Raw genomic sequence first — 23,692 nt, forward strand, 5'->3', positions numbered from 1 at the left:
ATATACTTTCAGCCCAGATTCAGCCAAATGCCGCAAAGTTGATCGGACGGCGCTTCATAGTACAGATGGACAATGACCCCAAGCATACAGCCAAAGCTACCCAGGAGTTCATGAGTGCAAAAAAGTGGAACATTCTGCAATGGCCAAGTCAATCACCAGATCTTAACCCAATTGAGCATGCATTTCACTTGCTCAAATCCAGACTTAAGACGGAAAGACCCACAAACAAGCAAGACCTGAAGGCTGCGGCTGTAAAGGCCTGGCAAAGCATTAAGAAGGAGGAAACCCAGCGTTTGGTGATGTCCATGGGTTCCAGACTTAAGGCAGTGATTGCCTCCAAAGGATTCGCAACAAAATATTGAAAATAAAAATATTTTGTTTGGGTTTGGTTTATTTGTCCAATTACTTTTGACCTCCTAAAATGTGGAGTGTTTGTAAAGAAATGTGACAATTCCTACAATTTCTATCAGATATTTTTGTTCAAACCTTCAAATTAAACGTTACAATCTGCACTTGAATTCTGTTGTAGAGGTTTCATTTCAAATCCAATGTGGTGGCATGCAGAGCCCAACTCGCGAAAATTGTGTCACTGTCCAAAGATTTCTGGACCTAACTGTATTTCATTTTGTGACTTGTTTCGTTTATTTTGGGTAGCGTTCCCCTTTATCACCTGGTTTTTGTTTTTTTTTGTTTCGGAGTGTATTTCTCGAAGGATTCTTGGGATTGTGGTCTGAAAAATGGAAAGTGCCAGTTTGAACCCTGCGACGACAACTCAGAACGGATCGTAGCCTGCGGTAACCGGATGAATCACTGCTGCAGGAAGAAACCGGAGGGGAAGTAGAAGACGCTGCGTGACCGGACCATGTAACCGCCATCCATATATTAAGCATAATGTGATGCGACACTGCGCTGACGCTATATATTGAATATTACACAATACCTGCCTACTATGTAAAACTGTATATGTATGTGATGAGGTGTAGAGTCATTTATACAGTATTTTATAAAATCAGTCCCCTGACATATGGATATAAATATTGTAGTCCTTGCTTTATATTCCATTTAAAGTGAATCTGTCAACAGGTTTTTATTATGTAATCTAAGAGCAGCAAGATGTAGAGGCCGAGACCCTGATTCCAGCAATGTGTCACTTACTGGTCTGTAGTCTGCATGCTATGGTTATGATGCAATTATAGTTTTCTCTGCTGCAGATCTAGCAGAGCTCAGAATGCTGAGCCCCGCCCACACACCACTGATTGGCAGCTTCCTTAGTACACTGTTCATTGGCTGGTGGTTGATGTGTGTTGAACTAGTAGGCACGAGTCACCTAGTCCTGTAGTGATAATCTCCTGTTGATAAAACACTGATTTTATTGAAACAGCAACACATTGCATACTTATGTGTACATGAATACAGTGAGCATCAGTACCAAAAAAGTAATACAAAAAATGCTCCAATATGCCTTTTTATAGGGCAATGATGACTTTCTACAAACCCTAAATTCCAATACAGTTTTGAGCATGGGCGGGTCTTGTGCCTGAGGCTCCACCCACGCTTAGTGTTCTATGTGACATAATAAGGTAACATTCTTCGACCCCAATATTGTAAATGTTGTAAACTTCAGGCCAATGAATGATCGGCCCCGACAGAATGGGATCTTTCAAATGAGTGGATTCTTCATAAGTACTATACAAACTAACACAATATATCTACAGTATGATGGGTACAGATAAAAGGTTCTGGCCACTTCACCCCAAAAAAATAACAGCCAATCATTCCTAGATTGTTTGAACGGGGTTGAGTGTTACCCTCAAATACAGTATACCCAGGGCCGGATTAAGGTTGGTGGGGGCCCCTGGGCAGAAAATCTGGTGGGGGCCCCATAACGTTAACATTTTTAGCCATAACAGTAGAGCGCGAACTGTAGCATTTAGATAGAAATCCAATGAACATTTACCCTGTTCTGCCACATTCAGATTTACAGTACTACAATACAGACAAAGTCCAGGATCACTCACAGCCGTCACTTATACACGGAAAGTAGAGTTAAGGCTGCTTTACACATTTCGATCTCGTATGCGATCACACCATATGTGCGGAACAGGCAATTTGTTGCCCGTGTCGCACAAACGATTACCCCCATCACACGTACCTTCCAAATGACCTCGCTGTGGGCAGCGAACATCCACTTCCTGGAGTGCGAGGGACATTCGGCGTCACAGCAACGTCACACAGCGGCCGGCCAATAGAAGCGGAGGTGCGGAGATGAGCGGGGCGTAAACATCCCGCCCACCTCCTTCCTTCCGCATTGCCGGCAGTACGCAGGTAAGCTGCAGTTCATTGTTCCCGGGGTATCACACGGAGCGATGTGTGCTGCCTCAAGAACGATGAACAACCAGACGTTCAATTTTTAGAAAATGAACGACGTGTCAGCGATCAACGTTTTAAAGCACAATCAGGGTCGCACGTAGCTGTCACACACTACAATATCACTAACGATGCCGGATGTGCGTCACTTACGACGTGACACATTGTTTGATATATTGTAGAGTGTAAAGCTTTACTCACATTTTTTACTGATCCCAATGTTAAGGCAGCCAGGGCCGGCTCCAGGTTTTTGTGGCCTCCGGGTGAAAGAGTCTCAGTGGACCCCATCCACACACAGACACGCACACACACATACAGGCATACATATACATATTTGAAGACAAATTCAGAAAAATACATATAAACAGACAAATATATGCACAGTCATATACACTGACATATATGCAGACACAGACGCATTAGGGGTCGTGCGCACGTTGTGTAATTCCATGCATTTACACTGCGTATAGCACTGCAGTGTAAATGCATGCGTTCTGCGTCCCCTATACAAGCTATGTAGATTGTGCATGTGTGGCGCCCCTGACCTGGTCAGGCACCACAGAGTATTGCACCCATGCGGGAGCAATGCTTCCAGGTAATCTCCAAAGGCCAGGATGAGGCGCACACACAAACATATAGTGATCAGGCCTCCCACATCACCAGAGGGGACCCTTGGGTAGCCAGAAGGGGTTAACTTTCAATTCCCAGCTAGGGGTGTGTTCAGGGGCTAGTTGCTAGGAAGCAGGGCAGAGAGAGAGAGGAAGAGGAGAGTCGAGAGGAAGAAGTTGAAGTGTGTGGAAGGGAGCAGAGGAGCTCTCGTGTCAGACAGGTCCTGAGGAGTGCAGTAGCTGAAAGCGGGGGAGAAAGGGTACCGTGGGTCGGCCTGAAAATCATCCAGAGAGAAGGGTGGCTGAGTACGGAGATCCCGGTATCCGAGCACACAAGGGGAACTAGGTCCCCAGTACAGGCAGCAGATCATCCAGAGCTGCTTAACCTACAGGTGGGGGGGGGGTACTTCATGCCCTCACCACGACTACACAGAGCTTGAGCCAAGCAGCAATCATCAGGCCCATAAGGGGACAGGGCCAGAAGCCATCCCACCAAGGCCACGCTGCCGGCAGACGAGCCAGAGAGAGGGGAGCAGGGTGGTAACAGCTTCCCTGGAGGGGTCCTACCACGCTTCAAGCAAAGGATCCTCCTAAAACAGAAAGAGTGCAAGGAAGGCGAGTGGACAGCTACCCTCAGAACGGCCTCCTGGAATTCCTGGTTCAACCTGGTTATCACAGTGTCGCCCGGGCATCTCACCGTGACCTCCAAACAGTGAGTAAACACGTTGAAAGACTTCTTGGACTGTGTTTGAGTCATTCTGCGACCTGTGGTCCCACACACATACACCGGGGCCTGGGGCTTGCCTCACTCTCAGGGGGCTAATATACTGACTGCACCCACCATCAGCCCCAGGCATCCCTTAATCTGCAGTGGCGGTCCCCGCTGACCGCAATACTGAGAGTGGCGTCACGACAATCCTAAAAGAAGGTTCCCTACCTGTGACCAGACTGTTCCATCCACGTGGAGTCCCTGAAGGTACTGCACCGACACATACTAGCGGGGCTTCACAACTTCTGGCGTCACGAACAGGATTTGGACTAGACCTGTTCAGACAGGTGACCGTGTGCCTCAGAGGTCCGACCGCAAAAATTGAACTGCCGCCATATTGTCATCTTCAAAAGCGCGCGCTGCAGCCCGCGCGAGGGAGAAGAGCACCGCCCACGAAGAGGTGTGGCCGCCCCAGAATCCCCACGATTCGGAGAGCGTACTGACCCAGGAAGTGGAAAGGGAGCGCGCAGATTTTTGAAGAAAAATGGACGCTGCAGGAGGTAATGCCCCTGGTCAGGGCGACGCAGCCCAAGCGATGCCAGCCCCCGTCGCGCTGGACGCAGCAGCGCCTGGTGCCGGTGCCGCGGTCGCAGCCGCGCCGGCTGAAATCTCCCCCATAATGCCAGTTTCCTTGCTGTATGTCCCAGGAGCGCAATGGCTGCCCCAATACGCCGGTAAAATAGACACGCTGACCGGGTTTAAGAAGAAGATCAACACCCTGCTAGACATGCACGCAATGACTGGTAAGCAGAGGGCCGCTGTGGTGCTGGGACAATTGACTGAAGCAGCAGAATTGGAAGCTGAGTCCTGGACCAATGATGACCGGAGCTCTGTTGAGACCATCTTTGCCAAACTAGCAGCTGCTTTTGAACACCGCACCGAGGGAGAGCTGAGGACGGACTTCTATAACTGCCGGCAGAAGCCCCAAGATAGCATAAGAGCCTATGCCCTCAGGCTGCAGGCTGCACTACGGGCTCTCAAGCTGGTGGACCCTGTCAGTGATCAGGAAGGAAACCGGATGATGAAGGAACAATTCTTGCGGGGCCTGCGCTCTCCTGAGGATGGGAAGCAGATGAAGCTGTGGTCCCTGGAACACCCTGACGTGGACTTTGCCATTCTGAAAGACAGGGCAGTGAAAGCACTCCAACCTCTTGTGGACACAGACCCCGTCGCACCAGCATGGCCTGCCAGTTCCACGGCTGCAGGAGCGGAATCCTCCTCGCAGACCCTGATAACTACAAAAGGACTCAACGCGCCAGCAGAGACCATAAGTACGCTATCCTCCCAGGTGCAACAGCTCACTAAGGACGTCGCACAAATCCTGAAAGCAATGCAGTTGCCCTCAGAGACCAAAGTCCCTCATCGGATCCTGCTAGCTGACAACCCAGAGGACGTCCCTTGGATGCGGAGGAGAAGAGGTCCCCCAACCCGAGGCAGGAGCAGTGATCGCTATGACTCATCTGGACAACCCATCTGTCGTCGTTGCCAGGAGGCAGGACACTATGCAAGGGCCTGTCCTTTAAACGAGCCAAACCTGGGGCCGGGGGCCAGTCCTCAGGATTAAGAAGATCAGGCCCAGGTCGCTGCTGTGATCAGTACGTGGGTGGACGTCCTGTCCTGTCCATTGTCCTGGACGGGATCCCTACCCCGGCATTATTGGACACCGGCTCTCAGGTCACCACGATCCCGTATGTCCTTTATCGTAGGTTTTGGTCGGACGACAATCTCCGACCACCGGACCCCTCCCTCACCATCTATGCTGCCAACGGACAACCTATAGACCAGATCGGGGTCAAAGAGGTAACCATAAAGGTGGGAAGGCAGGAAATGAAGGGACAAGGACTGATTGTTGTGGACACTGATATTAGAGAAAGGAACCCGCAAATGATTTTAGGCACTAATGTCATAGAAAATTGCCTAGGGGAAGTGTTGTTGTTGCTTCACCAGATTGTTGAAGGTGCTGAGGGCAGGTCGCAAAGAGCCTTGCAAAAGGAGATCCGAATCATTCTGAGGAAGCAACAGGTAAAACAGACTGGCGGTGAGATTGGTAGTGTACGGGTGATGGATGCTAACCCCATTGTGATACCCCCACGGAGTGAAATGATGATGTGGTGTAGAGCAGCGGTAGGTCTCAGAGGACAAGATTACCAGGCCGTACTAGAGCCCACTCATTCAGACCACTGGCCCACGATTCTGACAGCCAGGGGGGTAGTTGATGTACACAAGGGACGAGTGCCTGTACGAGTGTTGAACTGTGGGGAGGAGGAAGCCAGACTACCAAGGTACGCTACCATAGCCAAACTGTTTACATGCTCAGATGACGCCATAACACCTGTAGGTCCCCTGACACAAGCTGACTCAACAGAGGATGAGACCTCCCAAAAGCAGTTAGAGGACTGGTGCCAGAAACTACACGTGGGGACTGACTCTACACCCGTCTACCAGAAACATGGGGTTTACAGGGTCGTGCAGGAATACGAGCAGGTCTTTAGTAAGAACCCACTAGACTTTGGTAGGATCAAAGGGGTGCAACATCACATACCCACAGGCAGTCATCCTCCCATTAAGGAAAGACATAGGCCTATTCCACCAGCCCATTACCAGCGCACAAAGGACATGCTGAAGGACATGAAGGAGGCAGGAGTCATAAGGGACAGTTGCAGCCCCTGGGCGGCTCCCCTGGTCCTGGTAAGAAAGAAGGATGGCACGATGAGGATGTGTGTGGATTACAGACGGATAAATCAGATAACACACAAGGATGCCTACCCTTTGCCAAGGATAGAGGAATCCCTCGCTGCCTTGAAAACCTCTAACTACTTTTCTACCCTAGATCTTACTAGTGGCTACTGGCAAGTATCTGTAGCAGAAGAAGATCGGGAGAAGACGGCCTTCACCATCCCAATGGGCCTCTGTGAGTTCAACAGCATGCCATTTGGACTCTGCAATGCCCCCGGGACCTTCCAGAGGCTTATGGAATGCTGCCTAGGGCACCTCAACTTTGAAACCGTCCTGCTCTACCTGGATGATGTCATCGTGTACTCCAAGACCTACGAGGACCACCTGAAACACCTGGCTGAAGTCTTTGAAGCACTATCCCGATATGGAATGAAGCTGAAACCATCCAAGTGCCATTTACTGAAGCCAAAGGTCCAGTACCTGGGTCACGTGGTCAGTGCAGAAGGAGTAGCACCGGACCCAGAGAAGGTCACAGTCATCCAGGAATGGCCCACACCTACTACCGTCCGGGAGGTACGTCAGTTCCTTGGCTTGGTAGGCTACTACAGAAGGTTCATCAAGGGCTACACGAAAATGGCAGCGCCTTTGCAAGAGCTCCTGGTAGGCCACCCAAAGAAGAGAGGAAAGATCTCCGGCCCGCCATTTCACTGGGGAGAAGCAGAAGAACACTCCTTCAGACAAATGAAAGGGGCCTTGACGGGTGAAGAGATCCTAGCCTACCCTGACTACGGTCTGCCATTCGTACTGTACACAGATGCCAGTAATGTGGGACTGGGAGCAGTGCTTTCACAGGTGCAGGGAGGCAAAGAGCGTGTGATTGCTTACGCCAGCAGGAAGCTCAGGCCTACTGAAAGAAACCCAGAGAATTATAGCTCATTCAAGCTAGAGTTCCTGGCCATGGTATGGGCTATCACAGAGCGGTTCAAGCACTACCTGGCAGCCACCAAATTCACTGTCTTCACGGACAACAACCCCCTGACCCACTTGGATACTGCTAAATTGGGTGCCATGGAGCAGCGTTGGGTAGCCCGACTGGCGAATTATGACTTTACTGTCAAGTATCGAGCTGGCCGCAAGAACGGCAACGCAGATGCTCTGTCCAGGATGCCTCACCTAGCAGACGAGGGTGAAGATGTAGATGATCTTGAAGAGATTGAGCTGCCAGCGTTCCATCGCCATGGAGCAAAACAGTGTCGGCAGTCGCGTGCCAACCGCCAAGAGGTGACCCTGAACCCACTACCTCACTACAACTGGAAGGAGACCCAGGAAAATGATCCAGCGGTAGGCTTGGTAAAGAAACTGATCAGCCAGCCGGGCGCCAGCCTTGACAAAGGAGCCCCACCTGAGGCACAGTACCTATGGAAGGAGAGGGGTCGATTATTCATCTATCAAGATAAACTTTACAGGAGCATCATTGACCCGAGGACGCATGAGAAGGTGTGGCAAGTGATTGTACCACAGAAGGATACGAGGATGGTGCTAGAAGCCTATCACAATGGTGCAGGCCACTTTGGTTGGAAGAAACTGGAGGCCCTACTTAAAGTAAGATTCTACTGGGTGGGCATGAGATCTGCCCTAGAGAAGTGGTGTCGAAACTGCGGGCCCTGCAATCTTAGAAGAAAAGACCAGCACAGCCAGAGAGCACCACTCCAGCCAATCCAAACTAAACGGCCCCTGGAGATCGTGGCCCTGGACCATGTAAAGTTGGCACCCAGCAGACAAGGCTACAACTACGCTCTCACTATGGTTGACCACTACTCCAGATTCCTGGTGGTAGTACCAGTCAAGGACTTGACAGGTCAAACTGCAGCCAAAGCTTTCCAGACACACTTCTGTCGACCACATGGCTATCCAGATCAAGTGCTCACTGACCAAGGACCAGCCTTTGAAGCTGAAGTGTTTAAGGAGTTTTGTAACCTATACGGCTGCAAGAAGATCCGTACCACACCTTACCATCCTCAGACCAATGGCATGTGTGAGAAGATGAACCACATCATTCTCGACCTTCTGAAGACTCTCCCACTAGAAGAACGAAGTCAGTGGCCAGAAAAACTGCCCGATCTAGTGGACATGTATAACAACATCCCTGTGAGTTCCACGAACTGCACACCGGCATACCTGATGAGGGCCAGACCAGGGAGATTGCCAGTAGATCTGGAAATGGGAGTTGAGACCCCTGAAGACCATCTACAAGGTGCTGATTGGGATTCCAACCGCCAAGCCCAATACAAGAAAGTACAAGAGTGTGTGGAGCGAAGCCTGACTCAGCAGCGTGAGAAACAAGAAAAGGCCTACAATCGAAAAGCACCTGCTGTTCCTTTGCTGCCAGGAGATATAGTTCTCAAGAGAAAGAGAAGACATCATAAACTTGACAATCACTGGGAAGAAGAACCCTATACTGTGTTACCATCGACGCTTAGCAGTGAAAAGACATGCCTTATCAGCAAAGATGGAGGAAAAACAACAGCTGTCGTTTCTAGAGATCGCTTAAAGAAATGTCCTGAACAACTAAGAACCCCTGAAGAAAGTCCCAACCCTTTGCCAGTTCAAGAACCAAAAGAAAAGATGATCCATACTGTACTTGGAGATTTCCCAGCAAGTTGGCCTCAATACAATGGAGCAGTAGTTATTCCGGTTATTACATTCCCTCAATCTGGAGAAGTAAGAGACCCAGAAGAACCTGTTCAGAACCTGGAAGAGCCAAATGTAGCTGAAGCAGAAGACCATGCACTGGTATCAATACCTAGCACACCTATTATTCACATTGAGACACATACATCGGGTGGGAGGACACAACCTCAGACAGATGACAGTATAGTACTGCGTAGATCAACCCGCAGCAACTTTGGTCAGCTCCCATTACGCTATAGAGAAAGTACAGTTTAGTTCAAAGTGACGGTATGAAAGGTAATGTTTAACCTGTTTATAGTTAAGTAACGTTTAAGCGAAATGTGCCCACAAGGACTATTGTGAGACCTCCTTAAAATGTTAGACCACTGGTTATGAACTGGCTTTAACCACAAACTTTGCATTGTAAAAAGTTACCTCCTTGGTATCAACCACAGAGTCTGCCTGTTGAGGGGCATGGCTCTGCACCAACAAGGGGGCACGCCTGTTTATGGGGCCTGCCCTCCAACACTCGGAAGCGGGTACGCCTGTTTATGGGGCCTACCTTACACCACTCTCCTCAGGAGAGGAAGATTGGAGGAAAGGTCTGGGGAATGTGATGGCCCAGACCTGGTCACCAAAAGGACCGGCGACCTACCTCCTGGAGGTTTTTGGGTGGGGTTCGGACATGTGGGTGGTTGGTGGTGGAATGGTACCTGGTATGTTTAAATGTAAATAATTGCCCCTGTGTGGGAAAAGTTTGTATTTATCTTTTCTCTTGTCTTTGCAGCCCGAGGACGTGCTGATGATAACTAAGGGGGAATGTGGCGCCCCTGACCTGGTCAGGCACCACAGAGTATTGCACCCATGCGGGAGCAATGCTTCCAGGTAATCTCCAAAGGCCAGGATGAGGTGCACACACAAACATATAGTGATCAGGCCTCCCACATTACCAGAGGGGACCCTTGGGTAGCCAGAAGGGGTTAACTTTCAATTCCCAGCTGGGGGTGTGTTCAGGGGCTAGTTGCTAGGAAGCAGGGCAGAGAGAGAGAGGAAGAGGAGAGTCGAGAGGAAGAAGTTGAAGTGTGTGGAAGGGAGCAGAGGAGCTCTCGTGTCAGACAGGTCCTGAGGAGTGCAGTAGCTGAAAGCGGGGGAGAAAGGGTACCGTGGGTCGGCCTGAAAATCATCCAGAGAGAAGGGTGGCTGAGTACGGAGATCCCGGTATCCGAGCACACAAGGGGAACTAGGTCCCCAGTACAGGCAGCAGATCATCCAGAGCTGCTTAACCTACAGGTGGGGGGGGGTACTTCATGCCCTCACCACGACTACACAGAGCTTGAGCCAAGCAGCAATCATCAGGCCCATAAGGGGACAGGGCCAGAAGCCATCCCACCAAGGCCACGCTGCCGGCAGACGAGCCAGAGAGAGGGGAGCAGGGTGGTAACAGCTTCCCTGGAGGGGTCCTACCACGCTTCAAGCAAAGGATCCTCCTAAAACAGAAAGAGTGCAAGGAAGGCGAGTGGACAGCTACCCTCAGAACGGCCTCCTGGAATTCCTGGTTCAACCTGGTTATCACAGTGTCGCCCGGGCATCTCACCGTGACCTCCAAACAGTGAGTAAACACGTTGAAAGACTTCTTGGACTGTGTTTGAGTCATTCTGCGACCTGTGGTCCCACACACATACACCGGGGCCTGGGGCTTGCCTCACTCTCAGGGGGCTAATATACTGACTGCACCCACCATCAGCCCCAGGCATCCCTTAATCTGCAGTGGCGGTCCCCGCTGACCGCAATACTGAGAGTGGCGTCACGACAATCCTAAAAGAAGGTTCCCTACCTGTGACCAGATCCAGCTGCGTGGAGTCCCTGAAGGTACTGCACCGACACATACTAGCGGGGCTTCACACATGATACGCACGCACGTAGCTTTTATGAATGCAGTGATTTGGGTGCTAAAATGTTGACCCAAATCTGTGCGTTCATAAAATGAGCATGTCAATGATTCCGTGCGCTATGGATGCAGCTCCCGCTCTGTCTATGGTGGGGGAAGCAGCCATAGCGCATGAAATCGGATTTTCTGTACAGAAAAACTGCATCCATTATGCAGTGTTTCTGCAGCGATTTGACGCGCACATGTGCTGTCAAATCGCTGCAGAATATTCAGCAGTTACGTGTGCATGAGCCTTTACAGGTATTAATATGGGGAAGTCGCCAGCAGCCTCACTCACCTCTCCCGCTTGTTTCCGTCCAGCTCCTTCAGGACATGTGGCTGTGTTTCACGATGGCTGTCACTAACAGACATGACTGCACACTGACAGCACTGCTGTATATACATCACAGGAGGGGCAGGGGGCATAGACGTTTCTGGAGTGGCAAACAGCTCTGGTGGTGTACTCATTACTGCGATGGGTGACATAGCGCTCTGGGGGACCCATATAGTTCTGGGGGGGCCGCACAGACTGCTCTAATTCATATATACACACACACAGTACTGCTTCTTACACACACAGCTCTGACACACACACACTACAATGCACCCTCTACACACACACACAATGCACCCCACATCACCTCCTACACACACACAATGCACCCCACATCACCACACACTACAATGCAGCCCCCCACACACACACACTGCATCCCACATCACCTCCTACACACACACACACACACACACAATGCACCCCACATCACCTCGCACACACACACACACACACAATGCACCCCACATCACCACACACACACACACACATAATGCACCCCACATCACCACACACACACACACACACACACAATGCACCCCACATCACCTCACACACACACACAATGCACCCCACATCACCTCACAAACACACACACAATGCACCCCACATCACCTCACACACACACAGAGAATACAATGCACCCCCCATTACACCTCCCCCCACATAAAATACAATGCACCCCCCCATTAACCCTCCCCCACACACAATACAATGCACCCCCCCATTAACCCTCCCCCACACACAATACAATGCACCCCTCATTACCCTTCCCCACACAGAATACAATGCACCCTCCATTACCCTTCCCCACACACACACACGATACAATGCACCCTCCATTACCCCTCCCCCCACACACAATACAACCCCCCCTCCCCCTACACACACAAATTACACTGCTCCATCCCTACACACTCCTGCCTCCCCCCCTCCCTCGGAATACAGCGCTCCTCCTCTGCCTGTCACAGAGCTGTGTTCCTTCACAAATGTTCCCCGTTGTGTCCTCAGCCCCTCCTCACTCATCCCCATTAATTACACCTGTCTCTTCAGCTCCTTCATGGAGCGCTCGCTTCCTCTTGTCCCCTGTGTGGCGCCTGCAGCACTGTGATGACGTCAGCAAGGTGCTGATCTCATCACGTTGCTGCACGTCGGGGGCGGGGCCGGGTCCCGGCGCGCTGTTCAAATGTATTTACGTCTGAAAGATGCAAATACATTTGAATAGGAACGGAAAGAGGAAGCTGCGGTCATCGGCTCTGCTGCGCTCCTCTAGACTGGGTGCATGCCGACATTGCCGAGCACAGCACACAGCAGAGCCGACAGAGCACAGCGCGCTGCCTCCTGCTAGTATAAAGGAGAGCAAGTTGTGATGTATTATTCATCTTAAGACACTAAAATAAGGTCAATCATGATAACTAGGACTTAAATGATGGGAGCCTTATCACCATCAGCGGGAATTCACTCATTGTAAGTAAATGGATTGTTTTTTATGGCTGCTCTGGTTAGCTCCGGTCCTTATTGACTGATCGTATTTGTTGATATAAACACGTTAGCGTTAGATAGGGAGCCACCATTAACTAGGTGAGAGTTATATACACTCACATAGTTATAGTGACACCTAGTGGAGTCCCATATAATGATTTCCCTATGAACCTTGAGTTGTAACCATGAATGGGGAGCTTTATCACCATTAGCGGGAATCCACTTATTGCAAGTAAATGGATTGTTCTCCTGTGTTTTATCTAGCGGTCAGCTCTGGTTCATATTGACTGATCGCATCTATTGATGCTAATACGTTTAGTGATAGATAGGGAGCTACTATTAACCAGATACGAGTTATATATACCCACATGGTTATAGTGACACCTAGTGGCGTCCCGTATAATGACTACTTTAGGAACCTTGAGCTGTAACCATGAATGAGATGGGGACTCCGTACTTTTACATGCTTTTAGGTTCTCCAATATGAAGTATATGGTTATCTATTTATCCTTGGTATAAACATATATATTATAAGGATTGTGCTATTGGATTTGTATATATACATGATATCAATTGGAGTGCCTTGTATGTACAGATACTAGAGTCCTCTCTTTGAATATTGCATATAAGTTGCAGGAATGTGCAGCCTTATGTAATTAATTGTATTGACTGAACTATGATATTTTCCGCTGTATGTATACATTGGCGTATGTTTGTTCTGCCCACACTCACACTTGTTATATTTATATGAAAAATACATAATAAAATATTAATAAAAAGTACATTGTACTGTAATTCCTGTCTATTGGTCTTTTGGGCTTTCATGATCGCCTCTTTCTCTCTTTTTTCTGCCTCCTGCTAGTGTGCCTGGCATGCACACAGTGTAGAGGAGCGCAGCGGGGACAGCAGATACAGCAGCGCACTACACCGTGCCCCTGCTTCTAGGGAGGGGGAGAGAGGGGAGGGGGGGCAGCTGCCCGCCCCTCGCTGGGTACGGCCGCAGCACATAGCAGGGAGCATTAGCACACCTGACCCCGGAAGTACAAGCGGCCGCTGGTACTTCCGGTGTCAATCAGCGTCCTGTGCCCGCAGTTTGTTTTTGCGTCTTCAAGACGCAGATACAAATAAATAGCGGTGCTTCAACACCCCGCGCCTCCCCCCCCCGAAAACACAGCTGATTTATTAGACTGTCTTTACGGAGAGGGAGAGGGTGTGAAGAAAAAAAAATGCTGACAGGTGCCAAGTATGGTGGGGGCCCCCTTAAAAGCTCTTTTGGTGGGGGCCCCTGGGCTGGAGCCCCGTCTGCCCTGCCTATAATCCGGCCCTGAGTATACCCCAATGATAGAAGACTAAAAGTATCAGTAGACATTGGATGGAGGACATCCAGAGGACAGGCTAGCAATGTATGGATACTTGGTCATACAAACAACACTTCCCTGAACATTCCGGACTCTATCATCCAGAACATGCTCAAAGAGCTCCATCTCCTCCATCCGGGCTCCACCATCCTCACCCACTGCTCAATTTAATAACGAGTTGCAGGTTGTCAATATGATTGAACATTTTGTGATTGCAAAACCAAAAATTGGAAATTTTAGGTGACTGTATCTAATGACAACCATTAAAAGGAGATTACATTGTCCGAGTCATATCATAAGTTTATGGAAAAATGTATAAAAAATGTTATGTTACAACTAGTGATGAGCGGGCACTACCATGCTCAGGTGCTCAGTACTTGTAACTAGTGATGAGCGGGCACTACCATGCTCAGGTGCTCAGTACTCGTAACTAGTGATGAGTGAGCACTACCATGCTCGGGTGCTCAGTAACCGTAACTAGTGATGAGCGAGCACTACCATGCTCGGGTGCTCAGTACTCGTAACTAGTGATGAGCGGGCACTACCATGCTCGGGTGCTCAGTACTGGTAACTAGTGATGAGCAGGCACTACCATGCTCAGGTGCTCTGTACTGGTAACTAGTGATGAGCGGACACTACCATGCTCGGGTGCTCAGTACTCGTAACTAGTGATGAGCGGGCACTACCATGCTCGGGTGCTCAGTACTCGTAACTAGTGATGAGCGGGCACTACCATGCTCGGGTGCTCTGTACTCGTAATTAGTGATGAGCGGGCACTACCATGCTCGGGTGCTCTGTACTCGTAACTAGTGATGAGCGGGCACTACCATGCTCAGATGCTCAGTAGTCGTAACTAGTGATGAGCAGGCACTACCATGCTCAGGTGCTCAGTACTCGTAACTAGTGATGAGCGGGCACTACCATGCTCGGGTGCTCAGTACTGGTAACTAGTGATGAGCAGGCACTACCATGCTCAGGTGCTCAGTACTGGTAACTAGTGATGAGCGGGCACTACCATGCTCAGGTGCTCAGTACTGGTAACTAGTGATGGAGCGGGCACTACCATGCTCGGGTGCTCTGTACTCGTAACTAGTGATAAGCGGGCACTACCATGCTCGGGTGCTCAGTACTGGTAACTAGTGATGAGCGGGCACTACCATGCTCAGGTGCTCAGTACTGGTAACTAGTGATGAGCAGGCACTACCATGCTCAGGTGCTCAGTACTGGTAACTAGTGATGGAGCGGGCACTACCATGCTCGGGTGCTCTGTACTCGTAACTAGTGATGAGCAGGTACTACCATGCTCAGGTGCTCAGTACTCGTAACTAGTGATGAGCGGGCACTACCATGCTCAGGTGCTCAGTACTCGTAACTAGTGATGAGCAGGCATTACCATGCTCAGGTGCTCAGTACTCGTAACTAGTGATGAGCAGGCACTACCATGCTCAGGTGCTCAGTACTGGTAACTAGTGATGAGCGGGCACTACCATGCTCGGGTGCTCAGTACTCGTAACTAGTGATGAGCGGGCACTACCATGCTCGGGTGCTCAGTACTCGTAACTAGTGATGAGCGGGCACTACCATGCTCGGGTGCTCAGTACTGGTAACTAGTGATGAGCGGGCACTACCATGCTCAGGTGCTCAGTACTGGTAACTAGTGATGAGCAGGCACTACCATGCTCAGGTGCTCAGTACTGGTAACTAGTGATGGAGCGGGCACTACCATGCTCGGGTGCTCTGTACTCGTAACTAGTGATGAGCAGGCACTACCATGCTCAGGTGCTCAGTACTCGTAACTAGTGATGAGCGGGCACTACTATGCTCAGGTGCTCAGTACTCGTAACTAGTGATGAGCGGGCACTACCATGCTCGGGTGCTCAGTACTCGTAACTAGTAATGAGCGGGCACTACCATGCTCGGGTGCTCAGTACTCGTAACTAGTGATGAGCAGACACTACCATGCTCGGGTGCTCAGTACTCGTAACTAGTGATGAGCGGGCACTACCATGCTCGGGTGCTCAGTACTCGTAACTAGTGATGAGCGGGCACTACCATGCTCAGGTGCTCAGTACTCGTAACTAGTGATGAGCGGGCACTACCATGCTCGGGTGCTCAGTACTCGTAACTAGTGATGAGCAGGCACTACCATGCTCGGGTGCTCAGTACTGGTAACTAGTGATGAGCGGGCACTACCATGCTCGGGTGCTCAGTACTCGTAACTAGTGAAGAGCGGGCACTACCATGCTCGGGTGCTCAGTACTCGTAACGAGTGATGAGCAGGCACTACCATGCTCGGGTGCTCAGTACTCGTAACTAGTGATGAGCGGGCACTACCATGCTCGGGTGCTCAGTACTCGTAACTAGTGATGAGCGGGCACTACCATGCTCGGGTGCTCAGTACTCGTAACTAGTGATGAGCAGGCACTACCATGCTCGAGTGCTCAGTACTGGTAACTAGTGATGAGCGGGCACTACCATGCTCGGGTGCTCAGTACTCGTAACTAGTGAAGAGCGGGCACTACCATGCTCGGGTGCTCAGTAGTCGTAACTAGTGATGAGCGGGCACTACCATGCTCAGGTGCTCGGTACTCGTAACTAGTGATGAGCGGGCACTACCATGCTCGGGTGCTCAGTACTCGTAACTAGTGATGAGCGGGCACTACTATGCTCGGGTGTTCAGTACTCATAACTAGTGATGAGCGGGCACTACCATGCTCGGGTGCTCGGTACTCGTAACTAGTGATGAGCGGGCAGTACCATGCTCGGGTGCTCAGTACTCGTAACTAGTGATGAGCGGGCACTACCATGCTCGGGTGCTCAGTACTCGTAACTAGTGATGAGCGGGCACTACCATGCTCGGGTGCTCAGTACTCGTAACTAGTGATGAGCGGGGCACTACCATGCTCAGGTGCTCAGTACTCGTAACTAGTGATGAGCGGGCACTACCATGCTCGGGTGCTCAGTACTCGTAACTAGTGATGAGCGGGCACTACCATGCTCGGGTGCTCAGTACTCGTAACTAGTGATGAGTGGGCACTACTATGCTCGGGTGTTCAGTACTCGTAACTAGTGATGAGTGAGCACTACCATGCTCAGGTGCTCAGTACTGGTAACTAGTGATGAGTGGGCACTACCATGTTCAGGTGCTCAGTACTGGTAACTAGTGATGAGCGGGCACTACCATGTTCAGGTGCTCAGTACTCGTAACTAGTGATGAGCGGGCACTACCATGCTCAGTATGATACACTCTAAGATGGTCCCTACAGCTCCCTATACACTGTATGATGGTCCCGACAGCTTCCTATACACTGTATGATGGTCTCTACAGCTTTCTATACACTGTATGATGGTCCCTACAGCTCCCTATACACTGTATGATGGTCTCTACAGCTCCCTATACACTGTATGATGGTCTCTACAGCTTCATATACACTGTATGATGGTCTCTACAGCTCCCTATACACTGTATGATGGTCTCTACAGCTCCCTATACACTGTATGATGGTCTCTACAGCTTCCTATACACTGTATGATGGTCCCTACAGCTCCCTATACACTGTATGATGGTCTCTACAGCTACCTATACACTGTATGATGGTCTCTACAGCTCCCTATACACTGTATGATGGTCCCTACAGCTCCCTATACACTGTATGATGGTCTCTACAGCTTCATATACACTGTATGATGGTCCCTACAGCTCCCTATACACTGTATGATGGTCCCTACAGCTCCCTATACACTGTGGGATGGTCCCTACAGCTCCCTATACACTGTATGATGGTCTCTACAGCTTCATATACACTGTATGATGGTCTCTACAGCTCCCTATACACTGTATGATGGTCTCTACAGCTCCCTATACACTGTATGATGGTCTCTACAGCTTCATATACACTGTATGATGGTCTCTACAGCTCCCTATACACTGTATGATGGGCTCTACAGCTTCCTATACACTGTATGATGGTCTCTACAGCTTCCTATACACTGTATGATGGGCTCTACAGCTTCCTATACACTGTATGATGGTCCCTACAGCTCCCTATACACTGTATGATGGTCTCTACAGCTTCCCATACACTGTATGATGGTCTCTACAGCTCCCTATACACTGTATGATGGTCTCTACAGCTCCCTATACACTGTATGATGGTCTCTACAGCTCCCTATACACTGTATGATGGTCCCTACAGCTCCCTATACACTGTATGATGATCTCTACAGCTTCCTATACACTGTATGATGATCCCTACAGCTTCCTATACACTGTATGATGGTCCCTACAGCTTCCTATACACTGTATGATGGTCTCTACAGCTTTCTATACACTGTATGATGGTCTCTACAGCTCCCTATATACTGTATGATGGTCCCTACAGCTCCTTATACACTGTATGATGGCCCCTACAGCTCCCTATACACTGTATAATGGTCCCTACAGCTTTCTATACACTGTATGATGGCCTCTACAGCTTCCTATACACTGTATGATGGTCCCTACAGCTTCATATACACTATATGATAGTCTCTATAGCTCCCTATACACTGTATGATGGTCTCTACAGCTTCCTATACACTGTATGATGGTCCCTACAGCTTCATATACACTATATGATAGTCTCTATAGCTCCCTATACACAGTATGATGGTCCCTACAGCTTCCAATACACGGTATGATGTTCCCTACAGCTTCCTATACACTGTATGATGTTCCCTACAGCTTCCTATACACTGTATGATGGTCTCTACAGCTTCCTATACACTGTATGATGTTCCCTACAGCTCCCTATACACTGTATGATGTTCCCTCTACACTGTATGATGGTCTCTACAGCTTCCTATACACTGTATGATGTTCCCTACAGCTCCCTATACACTGTATGATGTTCCCTATAGCTTCCTATACACTGTATGATGGTCTCTACAGCTCCCTATATACTGTGTGATGGTCCCTACAGCTCCCTATACACTGTATGATGGTCTCTACAGCTCCCTATACACTGTATGATGGTCCCTACAGCTTCCTATACACTGTATGATGGTCTCTACAGCTCCCTATACACTGTATGATGGGCCCACAGCTCCCTATACACTGTATGATGGTCTCTACAGCCTCCTATACACTGTATGATGGTCTCTACAGCTCCCTATACACTGTATGATGGTCCCTACAGCTCTCTATACACTGTATGATGGTCCCTACAGCTCCCTATACACTGTATGATGGTCTCTACAGCCTCCTATACACTGTATGATGGTCTCTACAGCTCCCTATACACTGTATGATGGTCCCTACAGCTTCATATACACTATATGATGGTCTCTATAGCTCCCTATACACTGTATGATGGTTGGACACTCGGACTTGTGCAATTCGAGTACTGAGTGTAATGGAAGTCAATGGAAACCTCAAGCATTTTTCCGGAAGGTCTTCTTGAAGAAATGCTAGAGTCCCCCTGATTGATTTCCATTATACTTTGTACTCAAGTCACGCCAATCCGAGCATCCGACCTGCACACTTCGTGTACCGAGCACCAAAGTATGGTAGCCCTCGCTCATCACTAGTGGCTACGCACGTGCACCTTTCCTTCATTCATTGTCTTTTGGACTGACGGAGATGCCGAGTGCTCTCCAATAGACCCATAGAGAATGAATGGAGCGGTTTACCCTTCATGACTCCACAGTGACCACTGTAATGGTTTCTTTAATTTTTGTCACCCAATTTTCTTAGAAAGAGATGTAAGAGATGACACCCAAGATTGGTGAGATGGACGAGAGTATATGATAATTATAGGATGTTGCTTCCAAATCCAACAGAGCCGGAATGTAATTGTGTTTCCCATGTGTTTACATTGGCCCGGATATGTCCCCTTTACAGTTATTACAAGGAGCTGCCATTATGTCCAGGCCAGGCTCCAGCACTACAAAGCAAAACAGTAACAGTAGTGAAGAGAAAAATGGAGTCATCGCCCATAGCAACCAGTCAGATCCTGCATAGGATATAGGCCCGTGGCTCATAGCAAGCAATGGTTTCAAGCCAAGGATAGCAGAAGCAAAGGAGATATGCCCGTGCCATCCATGGTGGATGTCAGCTGTATTCCACAGGCCACATCCGGCTATACATCAGTGAGAATGTCCTCCATGGCTGCTGCAGCCAGCTGTCATCTGTATATAGTGTGTCCACCCATATCCTGTCCACCGCCATTAACTTGAGAACGGCGGCAGCTATAGGCTGTCACGCTCCCCGGGTCCTCGGCTCCCCTCCCCGGGTCCTCTGCTCCGCTCCCCGGGTCCTCAGCTCCGCTCCCCGGCTCACCTGCCATGCTCCCCGCTCTCCAACCTCCGGTGCCCGTCCTTCCCAGGCCCCCTGGTCTCCGCTCCCGGCGCCCGACGGCTTCCCAGGTCCTGGCCGGCTCCCCTGCGTCCTCCTCTCAGCTTCCTTCCCTGGCTTCTGGCACCCGGGCCGCGCGCATGCGCATTAGGGCGCGCGCGGTCACTGACCCTTTCTTAAAGGGCCAGTGTCAAATTACAGGAAATGATGCACATAGGTACAGGGTATATAGGGGGTTAATGTCCAAGGGAGCGGGGCCTGTTCTTCGTGTTTTCCCAAGCTAGGAGTCAGGTCTCCTTGTGTTTTGTGAGATACTTACCTCTCTATCTTCTAGAGCCGATCCTGCATCGCCATCCGGTCCTGCGGTACCTCGAACCCCGAACGCTGCCCATCTGCCATCCTGACAGTCCGTACCATCTCGGATCCCTGCGGTGACCCGTCATCTCGCTCCAACGGTTCCGGACCCCGCCTGACACCATCACGGCTTCCGAACCTGAGCTCCGTCACCCGGACCACCATCAGTGACCTCGTGGTCCCAGGGACTTCTCCATTTTCTCCCAGTGCACGGACTGTCCTGCTACCTACAGTGCTCCGGCTACCGGACTCCTTTCCCTCATCCGGGAGTTCGGCCCAGTGGATCCACCTCCAGGGTCTACCCGTCCATCTGGCCCTAACATAGGCATAGAAGTGGTGTCTAGGTATAGTAAATGAAACCCCCTATAGCGCCACCTGGTGGAAAACAACGGGGTTAGCATTTTTATCTCGAAAACGGAACAAGATAGAGAAAAAAAGTAAATTACAAAGTTGTAGGGCATCATTTCAATACGAATCGACACCTTGCATACAGAAATACTATGATTAGAACGTGTAAAACTCACAAGGCTGCGGACGTGAAGCGATACCTTATGGAGACCTTCCTACAAGTCATTGGGTATGGTGGCTGTGTGGAGTGGCCTCTGCTCACCTGACCTGACCCCATTGGACTTCTTTCTGTGAGGTCACATCAAACAGCAGGTGTATGCGACCCCTCCACCAACATTGCCGGACCTACGACCACGTATCACAGATGCTTGTGCAAACGTGTCACCTACCATATTGCACAGCGTGCAGCAAGATACAGTATGCTGTGCAGAGTCCAGATGTGCATTGCAGCTGACGGGGGCCACTTTGAGCATCAAAGTTAAATGAGCGCCATATGCGTGACCAGCATTCAATGTTTTTGGGGGTCATGGGTTTTATATCATAGTATTTATGTATGCAAGGTGTCGATTTGTATTGAATTGATGATGCCCTACAATTTTTTAATTCACTTTTTTTCTCTATCTCGTTCCGTTTTCAAGATAAAAATGCTAACTCCGTTGTTTTCCACCAGGTGGCGCTATAGGTGGTTTCATTGCATAGCACATGGCTACTTTACTATACCTAGACACCACTTCTATGCCTATAGCTGCTGCCGTTCTCAAGTTAATGGCGGTGGACAGGATATGGGTGGACACACTGTATAACACGCGGCATTCTTGCTGAAGACCAGGGCCTAGCTCCTGTTTAACACCCTAGATGCCGCAGTTCATAGCAACTAAGGGGGTAAAATAGGAATTTTTAATACTCGAATCAATAAAGAACAAATACCCAAGAGTATCACATGCGTTTGGCAAGAGGTTATGTACAATCTGCCCCTGTTAGGTCCAGGATCAAATTTGCCATGACTGGCTTGGAAAATTAGGGACTGTTGGTAGTTAGTAGTTAAATGTATCTTCATTTGCTGACTGTAGAATGATTTAACTGAGAATCGGTCAGTGAACTGAGAATTTGTGACTCTTATCTGTCTTCTTTTGTGCTGCTGTCATCAGTTTTATGACCCCCATAGAGCAGATTGCTTTGCGAGACCCCGGTTTACGGTCCATTTACAGGAGCTGCACGTGTTTCCTGACATTCTAGATTCCCAGGAGTGGCATTTAATTCACAGGCCTGGTGTGATGTTATGTGGGCAGCGGCTAGGTCATGTCTCACCGGCCCGGCAAGTCATAAGTTGGGCCTGGGCTCCTGGTACGTAAGGAAATTTTCTCACCTCCTGTCCATGGCCAGAGAGCAAGGACTTGGGCTGTGGACCAGGGTTACTTGAAGCGATCCGATAATCTTCACTTTTTTGATGTGGCTATAAATCAGAAGAGAAGAGCTCAGTAAAAGACATAAATAAAGTTAAAAAGTCGTGATCAGAAGGAGCTCACTGATGTATTCTCAGTAAACTCATTTTGCAGCCAATAAAGTAAAAGGAAACGAAGAACTTGGAAAAACAAAATGGTGGAAAATGTTTAATTAGGTCTGTCACGGGGTCCTTGTCCGATATCACACAATCAACAGAGCGGGAGATGAGTGAACAATCAATCAGAAGGTCCATAATATAATCCACACACAGAGGGTAAAGTAGTCCAGTAATGGGTTAAATGTCAAGAGGATGAGTCACAATCCTCCAGCAGTCGTTTTCCAGGGAAATCGGGGTGTCTCAAGATCTCTCTGGGGTGCTGCCTGTAGCTGCAGCTTCTCCCCACAGAGGATAAATCTTCCTGCTTGTCCCTTGTCCTCAGACAGACAGAATAATCTCCCAGTGAAGCAGAGAGGTTGGGTGGATTCCAGGACCCCCTCCCCCAGACCTAGGGACAGAAGCCAGCAGGGGGTTATTAACCTGCAGACAGAACAAATAATACATAGCATGGACAGAGCAACACGCCTAAAATACAAACCTACACAAAAAGATACCCAACCCACAATATCACACCATCACAAGGTCCAATTGCTAATTCTATTCTAGTCCAAAACTCATGCATTTCAACAACAAAAAACTGCATCTGAATATATCCATACCAATTAATGTCTTTTTGACCCCCCCCTCCCGTGAATAGGCACAGCATGTCCATATATTCCGTATACATACAGCGGGAGGAATAAATATTGAACACGTTACTAATTTCCTAAGTAAATATATTTCTAGAGGTGACATTGACATGAAATTCTCCACACATGTGTCGCGGGCGGGGAGGGGACGCTGCGCTCACCACGCTCGGGTCCGCCGCTGCTGTTACTGCTGCTCGGTGGCTCGAGCGGTGGGCCGGATCCGGGGACTCGAGCGGCGCTCCTCGCCCGTGAGTGAAAAGGGGATGGTTTGGTTT

This window comes from Anomaloglossus baeobatrachus, chromosome 3 (genome assembly GCF_048569485.1).
Source record: "Anomaloglossus baeobatrachus isolate aAnoBae1 chromosome 3, aAnoBae1.hap1, whole genome shotgun sequence".
Classification (NCBI taxonomy): Eukaryota; Metazoa; Chordata; class Amphibia; order Anura; family Aromobatidae; genus Anomaloglossus; species Anomaloglossus baeobatrachus.